Source organism: Ambystoma mexicanum, chromosome 3p, assembly GCF_040938575.1.
Source record: "Ambystoma mexicanum isolate Mex_15411 chromosome 3p, UKY_AmexF1_1, whole genome shotgun sequence".
In the NCBI taxonomy this organism is placed as follows: Eukaryota; Metazoa; Chordata; class Amphibia; order Caudata; family Ambystomatidae; genus Ambystoma; species Ambystoma mexicanum.
The window spans coordinates 168096311-168113933 of record NC_090925.1 but is presented as its reverse complement, the minus strand read 5'-3'; positions in this window follow the sequence as shown (position 1 = coordinate 168113933).

Here is a 17623-nt window from a genome sequence, read left to right as displayed (position 1 = left end):
TAGCGCAGAAGCTATGCAAATATGTTTATTTTTTTTCCTTTGGTTAGATGGAAGATAATTATATACCAATGTAATTCAGTTTAAATACTAACCCACATATTAAAACAAAATACAAATATATCATTGAATATGAGTTGGAAAAACAGGTAAATGTGAAAATGGAGCTTTATAAATCAAGATAGCTGCTGTCCAATGCAATGTGCTTCTCAATCCGTACCATTGCCATAGCAACGCTTATTTGGAATATGAAAGTTATGAGCTTTGCAGCTCGGAAAAGTGGAATGGGTTCTAGCCATTTAAATGCGTCTGTCAAGTAGCAAAAAGTGCGACAGCAAGAGCGATTTAAATATCAAACATAAAAGTAGTGATCGCTGTGAAGAGGAAGTGCCAAGTATCGTCCCCACTCCAGCTGCCCCTGTCCCATTACCTATTGAGTTCACACCAAATTATGTGACGTATAAAGAACAGTTAAATCGGCAGAGAGCCGCATATGTGCTCTGCCCAGTGCCTATCAGAATAACAGCACCTATTGAAGTACCGACACAGAAGAAAACCTGAACAGTAAGGTATTCATTGAGAAAGCCATACTCACAGTCGAGACAATATGACGGTTGTCAGAGGGGAATACCCGAAGAAGCCAAGAAAATAGTGAAGGAATATACCTCAAAAGCACTTTTATGTATAAGTATAATTCCACTACGCACATGAGCAGAATTGAACAAAGGTTACTAAAGGCCTCAAAAGGAGTGTGTCGCAGTAAGAAAATCGAGAATCAAGGCAGCACGAAACCCAGCTGAGGATGATCATGCGACGAAGCTGAGGTTTTATCTGGCTGGAAAAGGCCGACATTGGATACAAATAAGGAGAAAAGAACCGAAGATCCTGTTCGGAAAGGTCAAGATAAGGCACAGGTGGCAGACGACTGGTAGAATTAAATCAAATATACAAAAAGACACAGAGAAAAAGCTGATTTCACAGTGCCCAGTCACGTGACAAGGCAGGCTGGAAGAGTGAGACTTTCACACCTACGCATGGATCCCCGCCATGCCCATACTCCTTAAAAGTTCTCAAGACCACAGAGTAGACTCAAGGCCAAAATACAAAGCAGTAATTGACACATGCCTACTGAGGTGATGATTGATTGTAACATAATTGGTGGGGAGCTGGGGTGAAGGTGAGCTCCTCTGCACCTGGATGTTCTTTCTGTGTGCTGCTAGACGTAGGTGGAAAGGTATGAGTGGAGTTGATGCCAACCCAATCATAGTGGACCATGTAATCTAGGGTCCTATAGTAAGTACAGCCAATGGGACGTCATAATTTTAGTGACGTTCGTAGTGACCATTTTGAAGAGAGGGTTTAATTGCCCCACATGACATTGATTATCCAAACCCCTCTCCCCGTTACCACATACAGATATAGTACCTATGTTAAAGTTACCTTCCTATAATCAATCACGTTGCATGTTAGGTTTTTAGGAATTGCCACGTAGAATGATGTCAGCAATGATGAATTATTGCTATAAATACTGTGTTTTTTTTAAAAGTGAAGAGAGCAAGAAGATGGAGCGGTTGCTGAGGTTCGTTGTACTCCCCGTTTTATGAACTTGTCATTAAACAGACTCACTTTGCCAAACTATTGAGTCGTCTTAGTTATTTGATGCATGAGTATGAATCTGCATCCCCATCTATCTCGAGGGTGCTGCTACTCATCTTAAAGGGCTGTTTGGAGATCCTCCAGTTCACTTGGTAGCAGAGATTGATGGTTCGATTAGATAAGATACCCATGGGCTGTTGACAAAAGTAACTTCGGGTCCTCGGCAATATCACAAGTCCTTTGCCATCCTGCTGATAGAACGAGAAGCTACCCGTAGATAGTGGTTAGATTAATTGAAAACCCTGCAGGTTAGGTGCGATGGGACCTTTTGCTTTCTCCCAAAAAACCCTTCCATATCTACGAGTAGCAGATCGGACAAGCAGCATAGAGAGGCGTTAACGAAGGCGGTGATCCTGAGTGTCCATAGATGATAAACATGCGAACGGTGAGTAAAAGAGACTAAGGGGGTAATTCATAGAATCCAGCGCACAAGTGGCGCACGCGTCTGGCGCACAGTATGCGCGTGCGATAGTCTGCGCCAGCCGCATGCGCTAAAATCCATTTCCGCGCACAGGGTTTTCATGGATTTATACATCCAAAACCAGCCGTGGTGCACAGTGGCGCAGCGACCCTGCAGCAGCGCCAGTTACGCCCCCAACCCCTCCCCGTGTGCCATGCACAGCGCACAAATCCCGTACATGGCGCACAGGCCATTGGACCAGCATACAGCCCCCCAAACACGAAAACGCCTGTAAAACTCCCTGCGCACCTGTCCGAGTACATGTACACCCCTGCGCGGGGAGTTTGACACGTGATTGGCCCTGTGCGAGCGGGGTACTTGTATCACTGGGGTTCACAAGGAGTTTCACACACGATTGTCCCTGTGCGAGCGGGGCGGGGTACGTGTATTTCGGGGGTTCGCGGGGAGATTCACATGCGATTGGCCCTGTGTGAGCGGGGTACGTGTATCCAGTGGGGTGTGTGGGAACTTTCACACATGATGGGCCCAGTGCGAGCGGGGTACGTGTATTACTGGGGTGCGCGGGAAGTTTCACACGCGATTGGGCCTGTGAGAGCAGGGTACGTGTATAACTGGGGTGCATGGGAAGTTTCACACGTGATTGGCCCTGTGCGAGCGGGGTACGTGTATCACTGGAGTTTGTGGGAAGTTTCACACGCGATTGGGCCTGTGTGAGCGGGTTACATGCATTTCGGGGGTTCGCGGGGAGATTCACATGTGATTGGCCCTGTGCGAGCGGGGTATGTGTATCCAGTGGGGTGCGCGGGAACTTTCACACGCGATGAGCCCAGTGCGAGTGGGGTACGTGTATTACTGGGGTGCGTGGGAAGTTTTACACGCGATTGTGCCTGTGCGAGCGGGGTACGTGTATAACTGGGGTGCACGGGAAGTTTCACACGTGATTGGCCCTGTGCGAGCGGGGTACGTCTATCACTGGAGTTTGCGGGGAGTTTCACACACGAATGCCCCTGTGCGAGCGGGGTACGTGTATCCAGTGGGGTGCATGGGGAGTTTTACACACGATTGGCCCTGTGCGAGCAGGGTACGTGTATCCAGTGGGGTGCACGGGGAGTCCCACATGTGAATTGGCAGTGTGACTCCTCCCAGGTGTGCCCTCTACCCCCTCCACGGCCCCTGCAGGCAGCCCACACCACAGGGGACTACCCTGCACCCCTGGTCATGTCCCACAGGCATCCCATCCATCATGGGCACGCCCCCAGCCAGGCCACATGTCACCTTGCACTAGTGATCACCAACTCATGTCCCCCTGCACCCCCACCCCCAGCAGTGAGGGGCACCTGCCAGCAGGCCCCCACTCATGTCCCACTCATGACCCCCTGCATCCCCACCCCCCAGCAGTGAGGGGCACCTGCCAGCAGGCCCCCACTCATGTCCCCCAGCACCCCCTGCACCCCACCCCCCATCAGTGAGGGGCACCTGCCAGCAGGCCCCCACTCATGTCCCACTCATGTCCCCCTGCACCCCCACTCCCCAGCAGTGAGGGGCACCTGCCAGCAGGCCCCCACTCATGTCCCCCTGCACCCCCACCCCCCAGCAGTGAGGGGCACCTGCCAGCAGGCCCCAACTCAAGTCCCCCAGCACCCCCTGCACCCCCACCCCCCATGAGTGAGCGGCACCTGCCAGCAGGCCCCCACTCATGTCCCCCTGCACCCCCACCCCCCAGCAGTGAGGGGCACCTGCTAGCAGGCCCCCACTCATGTCCCCCTACACCCCTACACCCCCAACCCCAAGCAGTGAGGGGCACCTGCCAGCAGGCCCCCACTCATGTCCCCCTGCACCCCTACCCCCCAGCAGCGAGGGGCACCTGCCAGCAGGCCCCATGCCAGCAGGATCCACTCATGTCCCCCAGCACCCCTGCACCCCCACCCCCCAGCAGTGAGGGGCACCTGCCAGCAGGCCCCCACTCATGTCCCACTCGAAATCTTCACGAACTGGAGCAGGAGCTCCTTATCACTGCTGGAGCAGTGACTCACTGCTGGATTACCTTGTGCAGGACTGCACCAAGGTATGTGTGCCACAGCAAGTCTTTCTGGGTTACTCTTAGCGCGCTAGGCGCGGTAACCATCCACGCTAACTTTCGTTTTTAAAATATTGTTTCTCTATCTGCTTGCGTTTACTGCATTGCCCATTTGCAGCAAAGCTGTGGCTGACCCCCTGTCTGAGCCACAACCACTTGAGAGCCATTGTACAACACGAGGCTGAAGCCATTCCAAGATGGCGGCCCGTGCCATCTGAAGCCTCCCCTCCTTTGTGATTACTCTGCCGACCAGAGGCGCCGGATGATTGGCTGCTCCACCCTACTTCTCCAGCGATCAGGCACTGGGAGGCGCTAGCCGGCCCTTTCAGGAAAGGCCCTGAGGGCAAGGCCAACAACTGTCCAGAGACTGTCCTGAGCTGACCAGAGCCCAGGGCTACACCCCCTGCTTGTTTTGAGGCTGTGAGTAACTTATATTTGCCTTTGGCTTTACTACCTGCTCCCTTGCACCCTATCCTCTCAAACAGCTCTCCTTATTGCCTTTCTAGCACCTGCCTTGCGCTGCAGTCACTGCACTGGTCGCTAAGGTTGCCTAAACGTCCACAACAGTGCGCTACCCCAGTCTGCCCTATGTTCTCCACACACTGATGGGCATCCCTACTATGCTTACTATGCCCTCTCATCCTTTGGCAAAATTACATTGTTGTGTTCTCTGTTCATACATTTTGATCTTGTGTCCTATTACATTTCAAGTTAGTGCCTCTTTGGCTCCTCCTGCTAATTTCGAATCTAGGTACCCCTGATTCATGCATTTAATGTGTGTCCTATTGCATTTTAGGTTAGTGATTTTTTGGCTCCTCCTGCTAATTTCGAATCTAGGTACCCCTGATTCATGCATTTAATTTGTGTCCTATTGCATTTTAAGTTAGTGCCTTTTTGGCTCCTCATGCTAATTTCGAATCTAGGTACCCATGAGCTATGCATCCAATTTGTCTCCCATTGCATTTGTGCCTTATGGTCGCTAACAGACCACTTTGATTGTGTTGCTCCTTATGGTCGCCTACAGACCACATTGATTGCTGTGTTGCTCCTTATGGCTACCCTCTGACTACATTGAATCGATCTGTGCTGTGCCTCTGGTCGCTAACAGACCACACCTGCTACCCTGTGTACTAGCGACGCCACCCACATCATGTATTGGTGCCTATCGACTCTCATCCACCTACTGTATAGATACAGTAGACACTGGACTAGTCAACCCAACCCACATTCTAATCAAGACACATTCACCAGCTCATGTATGGTAACCACCACCCTCTCCTCGTGTCCCAGCACCATGACACCTGCAAATCCGTACTTGGATGATCCAGCACTCTGGATACGCCACTTTGCTACTAGACCAACACCTAACCAACCTTGCACCATTGCTATTAGAATCACTAGACTGAATTCTAGAACTAGACTACCTCCTTATCCATGCTCTCACCACCCTAGCCTATTGAATAGAAACGCTAGATTGAATTCTAGAACCAGCCCACCTACCTCTCCTTACTCTCACCACCCTAGCCTCTTATCCAGAAACTCTAGACTAAGAGCCCGTAGCATGAAACACTTGCATATTGACCATAACCTTGGCAATTCCCATATTGACTCAGACAATCTAGCCCACAGCCTTCGGCATAGTCGACCGATACCATCTGAAAAATCTCCAAAAAAAGACAAACTAATCAAAGCAGCCTTGGTGAATGCGAGGTCTCTTCCTGCCCATGCTCTCGACATCGCTGACTTTATAATTTATGAAAATCTTGATCTCCTCGCAGTCACAGAAACTTGGCTTAATGCTGCATCCGGCCCATCTCTGGCCCTCGCCATACCTAATGACTATGCTATCACTAGATCCAATAGAAATACCACTCAAACGAAGGGAGGCGGACTCGCCCTCATATTCAGAAATACCTTCGACATTAAAGTCATCCAAGACGCTCAAAACCCTTCTGCTGAATCCCTATCAATTAAACTACCTCTTTCACCCAACCACACGGCAACCTTGCACCTTATTTACCGTCCACCAGGACCCATTTCCTCTTTTATAGAGGATATTGCATCACTTATAACCATAAATATCAAACCTAATTCTCAAACCATCTTACTTGGGGACTTTAATCTTGGTTTCAACAACCCTAAGGACACTAACGCCCATGAGCTTGCCAACACCTTATCTGAACTGGGTCATACGCACATTATCCATGAACCCACTCATATCAAAGGCAGAACACTAGACTGGCTCTCCCACCTCAACTGCTCTATTGACCTCCTATCCAATGACCCTTGCATCTGGTCGGATCATCATAAATTAACCTTTGCTATCAAAGCCAACACACCACTCCCGGTGCCTATCATCGCCCCTGCCACCTGCACGAGAAACAAGAAAGATATTACTCCTGACAAACTCCTACCTATACTACTCCCTATTTTGAATAATATTGATTCAGATGCTGACCCCACAGTCTTAGTGGATACCTACATCCAGGCTATACTCAAAGCACTGAACTCCATTGCCCCTCTAAAATTGCGGAAACCTAAACCACAGCGTCACCTTAACACCTGGTTCACGCCGCAGTTAAGAGAACTACACAAAACTAAAATAACCACCGAGGCACATTGGAAAAAACACCCCACAGTATCCAATAAGACTGAGCTAACCCTAGCCTCCTCTAGCTACAAAGAAGCCATAATTCTTGCTAAAAAAGATACCTATAATAAAAGGATTACACAAGCGGAATCCAACACAAAAGAACTCTTTAAGATTCTGAAAGAACTAGAATCCCCCATTGCCCCCATAGACAAATGTGTTACTGACACACTATGGTGTAGCAATATTCAGAAGGCCTTATTAGATAAAATAGCTCGCCTACAATCCAAAATCAACGCAAAAAAATCCTTACTACTAGCTGACCCTTATTATAAACAACTACCGAACAAACCATCTACCTTTAAATCAACCTGTAAACCGTACAGCTTCTCACCGCTCTCAACCTGGGAAGTAGAAAACATCATCAGGAAACTTAAACCCTCAAACTGCCAAGGTGATGCCTGCCCTGCCCCGATCATCAAAGCGGCCGCGCACGACCTGGCACCATTCATTACCAACCTCATCAATGCCTCCTTCAAATCTGGAATAGTACCTGACAACCTTAAAGACGCTTGGGTCATTCCACTTCTCAAAAAACCTACTCTTGACCCAGCCAACCTGTCTAACTATAGGCCGATAACGACTGTACCATTCTTATTAAAAATATTGGACAGAGCAGCCTATTTACAAATACAGGCCTACTTAGAATCAAACAACCTCCTACGATTTAGGCAATCAGGCTTCCGACCGAGACACGGTACGGAAACTGCACTAATAGACCTCACTACCCAGATCCAAACCCTGAAAGACAATGGCAAACTCGCACTCCTCTTACTGCTTGACCTGTCAGCAGCTTTCGACCTGGTCAACCACCAAACACTCTGTCACCATTTGAAATCTGCAGCACACTTTTCAGACGCAGCCACGGCTTGGATCAGTTCCTTCCTGGCGAACAGAACCATGAGGGTCTTCTCTCCAACGGATTCTGCCGAACCCTCACCAGTACCCTGTGGAGTCCCGCAAGGCTCTTCCGTGTCCCAGACACTTTATAATGTATTCACAAAACCCCTCTTCGATATCCTTGACTATCTGGGTGTCACGTATACCAATTACGCGGATGACACCCAGATACTCATTCCTATCACGGGTGATTACGAAACTGACAGCACCACCCTTAATGAAATCTACTCTGTAATACAAGCATGGATGGCACACCATGGACTGTGTCTCAATGACGAAAAAACTGAGTTGATCATCCTGGGCACTCATGCCAAACTCAAAAATCTTAATCCTTCATTCAAAGCCTTTACCATAGATGGCAATCTCATCCCTGTGTCAAATAACACTAAAACCCTTGGTATCTACATCGATGCCACCTTATCCTTCTCCAAACAAACTAATGCAGTAGCATCATCAGCCGCATACACCTGTAAGCTGATCACTGCATGTAGACCGTTCATCTCTGCACCCAATTGCATTACTCTTGCCCGAGCATTAGTCCTATCCAAAATAGACTACTGTAATGCTCTTTACTTGGGCACTAGTCACAAAAATATCAACAAATTGCAAGTTGTCCAAAACAATGCCATTAGGGCTGCCCTCAACATTCCCAAAAAGGCACACATATCTGAGACCACACGTAAACAACGCTGGCTCCCTGTCGAGCATAGAATATCTCTTAAAACGCTGGCCCTTATACACAAAGCCAGGGCCAACCTTGCACCAGCATACCTTACTAACCAATTTACACCCCACACCTCTTCAAGACCACTCAGAGCAGCACAAACTAACACTATAACCATACCGAGATTCAAACTTCATAACTCGGGTGGAGCTAGCTTCCCTGTACAAGCTTCCAAATTATGGAACACTATCCCCGCGCCCTTGCGAGCAGAATCCTCATTCAACCTGTTCAAACACAACACAAAGTGCTGGCTTCACAATCTGGATTCTACGACAGCCTAACCTCCTGAACCCAGCACGTTAGACTGCTGCCGGCACACTCTGCAATTTAATGTATAGTTGTACGCACTAGAAATACTATGTTTGTACCTATCTGTAACTGTAATGTAACCATTGTTGACTGCTTTAAATTGTAACTGTAACCAGATCTAACTTACGCGCCCATATGCCCCCGGGCCTGGCTGCGCTTTATAAATAAAATAGATACAAAATAAATACAAATACAAATACACTCATGTCCCCCAGCACCCCCACCCCCCAGCAGTGAGGGGCACCTGTCAGCAGGCCCCCACTCATGTCCCACTCATGTCCCCCAGCACCCCCACCCCCCAGCAGTGAGGGTCACCTGCCAGCAGGCCCCCACTCATGACCCCCAGCACCCCCACCCCCCAGCAGTGAGGGGCACCTGCCAGCAGGCCCCCACTCATGTCCCACTCATGTCCCCCTGCACCCCCACCCCCAGCAGTGAGGGACACCTGCCAGCAGGCCCCCACTCATGTCCCACTCATGTCCCCCAGCACCCCCACCCCCAGCAGTGAGGGGCACCTGCCAGCAGGCCCCCACTCATGTCCCCCAGCACCCCCAACCCCCAGCAGTGAGGGGAACCTGCCAGCAGGCCCCCACTAATGTCCCCCCTACATGACATAAAGATGCACAATCATGGCCCACTTCTACACCAAAATACCACAGCACGCCACCCCATTCTTGAGACGCAATGTTTCCCAATCCACCCCACACAGACATGCCTATCTCAAGACACAAACCAAAACTCAACTATGTACACCAACACATGTCCGTCACACACACACACTGGTAGGTATTGATTGTGTAAACCCACATTTTCAAATGCATGAACCCAATGAGCGAATTACACACACGGAAGTAAAATATAAAAATGTATTATGGACAAAAAAAGCAATAAAATGAAAGCATAACAAAATAGCAAACATGAAATGAAAAGCATGTGCAAAAGATGAGTAAATGAAAAGTATAACCAATCCAAAGAAATCCAAAAGAAAAATAGTCCAAACTCTCCCTCCACCAAAGAAAATCCAAAGGAAACGTAAAAAGAAAAATCCATTAATTCATGGTGAAATCCAAAGAAAAAGTTCAAAATAATCTCATTGTCCAACTATGTACAATCCATTGTCAATAAGAAAAATCCATAAATCCATGGTCAAATCCAAATAAAAATTCCAATAAATCCAATGTCCAACTATGTACAATCCATAGTCAAGGATCCATGAGCCCAACGAAAGAAATGAAACCTACCTAAGAAACTACCTAAGAAAAAAACTGTATACAAATGTTGGGGCATAGTCCAATCACCCCAAATCAAAGGAAAACGAAAATGAAACCTAACACTAAAAACTATTTACAATGGTGGCGGGCTAGTCCAACGGCTCACTTTTCGATGTCCCGGGCCAGGGCATCATCGAACTCCCGCTCAATGTCCTGGAGGCGGTCCTCTTCCATGGCCTGAGGGTTCGCAGGGACGATGACATGTTGGACTCCAACTCCCTGCAAATTGCCTCGAGGCACTGGGCCCGCCTCAGTGCCCTCCACATGGAGTTCTCCGCCCTGACCATTGTGAGCCGTGCCTCTTCCGCCCGCCGCTGCTAAGCTCCTATGGCCTGGCCCAACTGCTGCCACACGGAAGACACTTCCAATCCTGGGTCCTCCTACCCTCTGGCCGATGCCTGCCCCTCCGATGTTGAAGGCCCCGAGCCACCATTCCTCCCACCTTGTTGCTGCTGCTGCTGTGCCTGTGCCTGTGCCCTGGCTCTTGCTGCCTGCACGTCCTCCTCTGGCTGGGGTGCAGTTGTTGTGGTGGCCACCCCTGCTGGACGTCCGACTCTCGACTGTGGCAGGGATTTGTCCTCCACCAGCCTGGCGGCTGGGTCAGAGGCAGCTCCACAGGGTACCCAGGTGATACATGGGTGGGAAGATGGCATGGAGGACGACAGGCGGGTAGAGGGTTAAGGTGAGGAGGGGGTCGCAAGAAGGTCCAGCACACAGAGGAAACCAGCACTGGTGACCCGTCCCAGTAGGTCAACGGGGTCAAAGAGGCATCCGAGATGACACGCAGTCTGTTCACGAAAAGACTGCAGGTCACCTCGCATGCCCCGTTGGCGCAAGGCTATCCCAGCCAAGACAGGCTCAACACGGTCCCAGATAGCCACGTCCGCAGGGAGAGGAAGGCCAGTTGTTGTGCGCTCATCCCCTCCCTGAAAACGGGTCTGGACGTAGGCATCCCTGTTGGTGCCAGATGATGCAGTCACAGGATCAGGGACAGGATTACACACAGGCACCTCCGCGGCGGCCTCTGCTGCCTCCTGTCCCTGCCCCTGCACTGCACCACTAGCACCAGTGGACTCCCCACCTCCAGACCCCTTGTGTGTCCCTTCTGCAGCCTCCTCCTCCATCAAACCCCCCACCAACCTGGATGACTCTGTGCCATCTTCCTCCGTCGGACCCTGTGGGGTCTCAGCTGCCCCTTCTGCTGCCGCTGCCGAAGAGTCCACCTCTGACCTCCGCCTCTTGGACCTACCCTCGGCAGCTGTGGCCTGGGACGCGGCACCAGAATCCTCACTCCCCGACGAGATGACAATCTGGGAGGGGAGCCGGGCCTTGCGTCTCCGGCTGGTGGTGCGATCCCTGCCGCTTTGCTCCACAGCACCCTTTCCGCCCTCTTCATCAGTTGACGCTGCAGACAGGGAGAGATAAAACACAGGCATCAGGGCACTGAACAATGGACTGATACACACATGACAGTTGTACATGAGTGGCAGTGTCAATCTTCAGACATGGCATCACACTCCCCAACACACATGTCATTTCTACTCACACACATGAGCAATTCCACAACAATATTGCACCAGGCAGCACCATCCATACACATACAACAGCATGAGCATCCGAAGGTGAGCCTGATGTCACATGAAACACGGGGAGTGCACAACACATGCACACACGCCACCACACTTACATGCATGTGTACATGTCCACCAACTGTCACAGTGATGAGATCGCCATCCACGTCACATCTGGCATTCAGCCTTCTACATGTCAGTGCCACATGCATCCATGTTGCATCATGGTTGCACACTTATCAATACACACACATGCACATGTACATAGTGCAGATACATGCAGCTGGAACCACCATCCATGTGTGACACCACAACCATGCCAATGTACATACACAGTAATGCAAACTTGTGTGCTCCCACACCTGCATTTGGCCTGCATGCTTACCAACACATGCACCATCCATGTGTCTCACACATGAGAGGACTCACATGTGTCAGCCTCACGCCCCTGTGCATACACATCCATACATGGACCTACGAAAAAACATGTGTAACCTGCACACTACTGGCACACCACAACACGCACAGCGTCCAATCAGTATGCATGTACACTTACCGCTCGACTCCCGACGGGTCTGCCTCTCAAGGACCTGGACGTGGAGCGCTGGGCGTGTGCATTCCAGGACCCTCATTTGGTGGTCTGACAGCTGGCCCCGGCGCCCCTTGGCATCCGCTGCCTTCAAGAGGCGCTGGGCCTTGTCTAGGGTCCTGGACCTGAAGTCCTCCCAGCGCTTCCGGACATGTTTGATGTCGCGGACTGCCACCCCCTCCTCGTTGATGGCAGTCACGATGTCCATCCAGATCCTGGTCCGTCCTTCATTGTCGGCGCGCAAACTTCCAAAGAGGGCATCATACTGCCCCAGGACTTGCTCCACCAGGACACCAACTTCCCTGGCACTGAAGCTGGTGGCCCTCTGCCTCTCTGGCTGGGGGTTGCCAGTGGTGCCAGATGAAGTTGTGCCCGACATGGCAACCCCAGAGGCAGGTGTGGGAGGGCAACTGGGTCCTGGGGCTGGGCTGTGGAGCGATGGTATCCCAGTCGGGAGTCTTCGGTTCCAGTAGGGGTGGTCACAGCAACTGCACCCCTGGCTGACGTGCAGACAGCAAATAGCAGGGCACGTGGGCAGCAGGCAGACAGGCAGCAGCAGATGGCAGGTGGGATCGTGCTTGGGGCTTTTGGGGGCAGGAAAATGGCCTTTTGGGCAGGAGCGTGATCTTCCGTGTGTTTTCGCGTGGCCAGCTTGATACGGAGTGATTTGGCACGTGAAAAAATTGCACGTCAGCGTGAAATCTGAGGAAAGGCCCTTAGCCTTTCCTCAGATGACGTTCCATCAGTGACGTTATGCGTGCGGGCGTTGCCCACAACACGGGTGAATCGTGAATCAGCACATGAGAAAACTGCACGTCACCGTGCTAATGGAGGAAATGGCCTTAGCGCGTAAGTGACGTTTCACGTGTGAGCTGGCTTAAAAGGTACGAGTATCACGCTATTTCCTTGTACATGCTTTTTGTGGAGAGCGAGCGGGTGTATCTTGTAGACTGCGTTCTTTTCTTCTTTTGGAGGGGGTGTTGCCTACACGCACATGTGCGTCTTTTTCACATTCTTTTTCAAGGCAGACGGTGAGTCGCGCACATATTTTCCAACTGTGGTTGCCCCCGTGTGTCGCGTACCCCTTCAGAGGTCATTGTAGGCTGCGTGTAACACGCGTATGCTTATTTTTGTGTTTCTGGGTGCCACAGCGTAGTGCGGGTTTATTTTTCCACGCACATGGTCTACCAGGGGTTGCGTGCATGTGTGCTTTTGTTTTTCGGGTGCCTGTGCATTGCGTGACCCTTCATCTTCCCCCAGGGGTCACATGCAGCCTTGCTAGGGTATGAATTCCAACTAGTACCCTACCCCTTTCACCCCAATTGCCCAGGACAATTGTTTACTGCTACTCCCATATGCACAACAACATCAGTGCCATGTTTGGGAGGCGACCAAGCAGTAAGGGAGGCAAAGGTGGCCACCTCCAAAAGCTGGGCGTGGTGGGCATGGTAGGGGACGTGGCCAGGATTTGCAGGGTGCCCCTAGACCCCTGTGTGTGGAGGACCAATCAGGGACACCCATGCCCCCCCAATGGTTGTGGGAAACGTAGCTGACACCATCCCAGCTCAGCCCTTGTTGGACCGGCCCATTTTGGCACCTGAACCGGCACAGGATGACTCCCAGGCTGACTTCCAGGTCAGCAAGTCTAAGCCACGTGTGGCGGGGAAGGTTGCTGTCACCAGGCCACGTGGATCTGGGGCAGCAATGTCATCTGCTGCCCCAAGTAGGCAGGGTGGGGAGGCTGCAGGGGGTGCTGCTGCTCTATCCACACCAGTTCTGAGTCTCCCAGCCGGGACAGTGTCGGTCCAGGTCCATCAAACCGACGTTGGCCCTGCCTACATCACCCTGCAGCCAATGCCTGCTCCAAGACCTATGGTCATTGTGCCTTCGCACACTTCTAGTACCCAGTCCACCTGCGCTTCTGCCCCTACTGACCAGAGCGGCGTAAGCCACTCAGGATCCGCACCACCTTTGAAAAAGAAGAAGAAGGGTGCTCTGGCACTACAGGCTGAGACCCGAGACACGGCTACACACTCCGGCACGTCATGGAAGCCTAGCTTTAATGACGCCGAACTTGATGCACTTGTGGCCTATGTGTCGGCACATAGCCCCGAAATGGTGGTGACTGCAGGGTGCAAGACCACACCTGGTCAATGTAGGGCACACTGGCAGACAATCACGGACATCATTAGTGCCCTTGGATTTGTGAGGCGCACAGGTGATGATTGCTACAAGCGATGGAATGACCTGAAACGCAGAGCAAAGAACAAGCTGGCCTCAAATCATGCCTCTACTCTGGTGACTGGCGGTGGGTCTCCACCAGAGGACAACCAACTCACTGAACATGAGTCTGTTGCTGGAACCTTCGTCACAGAGGAACAGATCCAAGGCGTGGGAGACCTACAAGATCACGACGCATTGTCCAGTGAGTGGCCATGCATGTGTGTGTAATCCATGTGCATGTTGCTTGGGTGACGGGTTCTGAATGAGTGTCAGGTGAGGGTGTGTACTCCTGAGTGGTATGGGTCACCCATGTGCTTCCTCCAAAACATTAACCGGCCCTGGATTTGGGAATGACAGTATCCCTTCTGACCACAGTAGCCAATTAGCGCCACATTACTGCAGTTGCCCTTGAACTGTCATCTTGCAACAACATTGTTCTGAATTTTTAGTGTTCATTAAGGCTGATTGTTTCAATTCTCCCATTTTTGCAACACATTTTTCAGCCCTAATGCCACATATGTGACATGCTTCTGTCATTGATTACACCCACATTGGCCCACATTTGTTATGATTATGTGTTATGTGAATGATTAGACCATTCAGGCTGATTGAGTATTGGCCTGCTCACATTAATTTTTGGGGCCTGTTGGAATGTGGAACATGATAGTTGTTTCATGTCATGTTGAAGTGACCAACCATTGATTTGTACATCTGCCTGCAATAACTGTATCATTGTACACTGGATGAGTTGCAGTGTGTGGCACATGCATATTGTGTCATACTATTTGGCATTTTTCATCTCATCATGTCCATCTCACATGGATGGGTGACAGTACTCATTCACTGACATATGGCTGTACTTGTCAAATGTACCATGGCTATGCTAAATGCCATCTGTGTGCTGGCATGTGTCATGTATGTGTATTGGACATGCCACTCACAGGCTAATGTGTGATGCCAGTGCTACCTAGCATGCAGCAAATGTGTTGCATTTTCATCTTGGTGTCCTCAGTGTCTGCCTTTTCGCCTCCCCTTCCAACTCATTGACAGTACATGCATGCCAGGGTTATTGTCATGTGGGACATGTGTAAATCATGTACTGGATCTCTGGCTTGTCAGGCCTATGTGTGTGCTATGGTGCTCATGCCTGTTTCCATTTGTTGTCTTTCATGATTTTGCAGGTGATGACGCACTTGATGCTGTTGAGGTTGAGGAGATGGTGCAGACCCAGGAGGAATCTCAGCCACGACCGGGCACCAGTGGAGGACGTGGTGTGGTGGTGGGCGAAAACCCAATCTTATTGCAGACCATACTGTCCAGGGGTGTCTCTGGTTGCACCTCCCCAGACCTCTATTCAGTTGCTGAATCAGATGATGAGACTTATGTGCTGTCGCAGGTGAGTGTTTCTGGCAGGGATTCTGTTCTGTCCAACCCACCTGCACCAGAGGTAGAACCCTCTATGGGGATGTCAGTGTTGGTAGGTCCGCCTTTGGCGGTTACGGATGCAGGGTCACACTCCACAACATCTGATCCTGTTCCTGGGTCAGCAGATCAGAGGAGGAATGCAGTCCTGCAGCCTCAGGCAGTGCCAGCACAGCAAGATGCAGATTGCCTTGCCCCAAACAGGTGTGGTGCCCACCAACGCGGTGGCCGTACGCCACCAGGCAATACTGTATGGGAAAACTCCATTTACAGTATAGCAGCACAACAGGGAGCATTGGTTGAAATGATGGCTCAGGCAATGGAAAGGGTGGCCACTTCCATTCTCCCCCCTGAAAGGCAGATGGAGCAACAACAGCAGGCAACAGACTCCATTTGCCAATCACACAGGGAAGACATGTTGGCGTCCAACAGGGACCGACGGGCGGCACTGGAGACTCTGCGCAAAGCCATATCAATAGAGTCACAGGGCCACAGGGAAGCCCAGAGGGTAGAACTCCATAACCTCAGGGAGACTCTGGCTGAACTTGAGGCTTCCCGAAATTTTAGGGCAGAACAGCAGTTGGAGCAGCTCACACGTTCGCTCTCGCCTGAGCTGCAGGCTACCTGTGAGGAGATCCGGACATCATGTGAGGACATGCATGCAGAAATGCAGGCAACCCGTGAGGTGCTGCATGGGGATCTCCGCACTACCATCCTCCAGAATCAGACCTTCCACACCTGCATGCTTGCTGCCATGGAGGACCATACCAGGGCTTTGCGTGGGCTGCCTCCCATAGAACTTCCACCTCATGATGCAGCAGCAGAGGCTGATGAGAGCGACAGCAGTTCTCCCACAATGGCATAGCCGTGAAGGCCATGAGCCCATGGAGGTATTTTGTTTTCGCAACATCCACGCAGGTGGGTGTTGGTGTGCACCCTGTCCTCGAACCTCATGGGTGGCCTCCCCCCTCCCCTGGCCCCCACATGCCAATTTATTATTATTTTTTTTTACAGTGTGTTGCCTTGTGTGGCTCCCGTGGGCATCCACTGTGTATTCCGGCTGTGCACATGCAGGCTTGTCCTGTGTTTGGATTAGATGCTTGGGTTCCTGACACACACACCCCTCCTGCTTCCCGTTTCCATGGGCATGCAAAGGGTGTGACCAAGTGACAGTGACTTACACAGTGACATTGGGCTCCCATGAGCTGTGTGGGCAGTCTGTGGTCAATACTGTGTGGACATCCCTAGTGGGTATTGTTGTTGTATTGAACACTGCATGGTGTATTGATATGTGCTTGTGCATCCATGTCTTCCTCCTTATTTACAGGTACCTTCTTCATGTCTTCACAAGGCAGTCTCCTTTGCAGATGCAGTTCATGTTGCATGCAGTACACTGACACATTTGCCTGACAGCAACACTCTGCAGTTGGAAGGGGTTGATGTGCTGGCTTATTCAGGTTGTAAGACTTGCACTACTTTGAGTTTGTACTGTCATATTTTGGCAATGTTTCATGCTGTGTTGCTGTATTGTGTTGCTGGTAAGTATTTGGTAATGTGTGCTGTTTGTTATTGATTACTGGGAGCATATTGTCTGTGGCCTGTTTCCATTTGGGACAGTGCACTTTGTAACACTTGTGTCAGGTGGTGTGCATTCCTTTGTTTGCTTTCACATTACATGACATGCCATGGTGTGTTGGGTGGCGGAGATGGGGAGGTGTTGGGTGACATGGCGCTATTTTCATGTTGTATTTTGCAAGGGGGTTGTCATTCATGCTGCATAAATGTGTCTCTTTTGGGACACAGCATTGGTTGT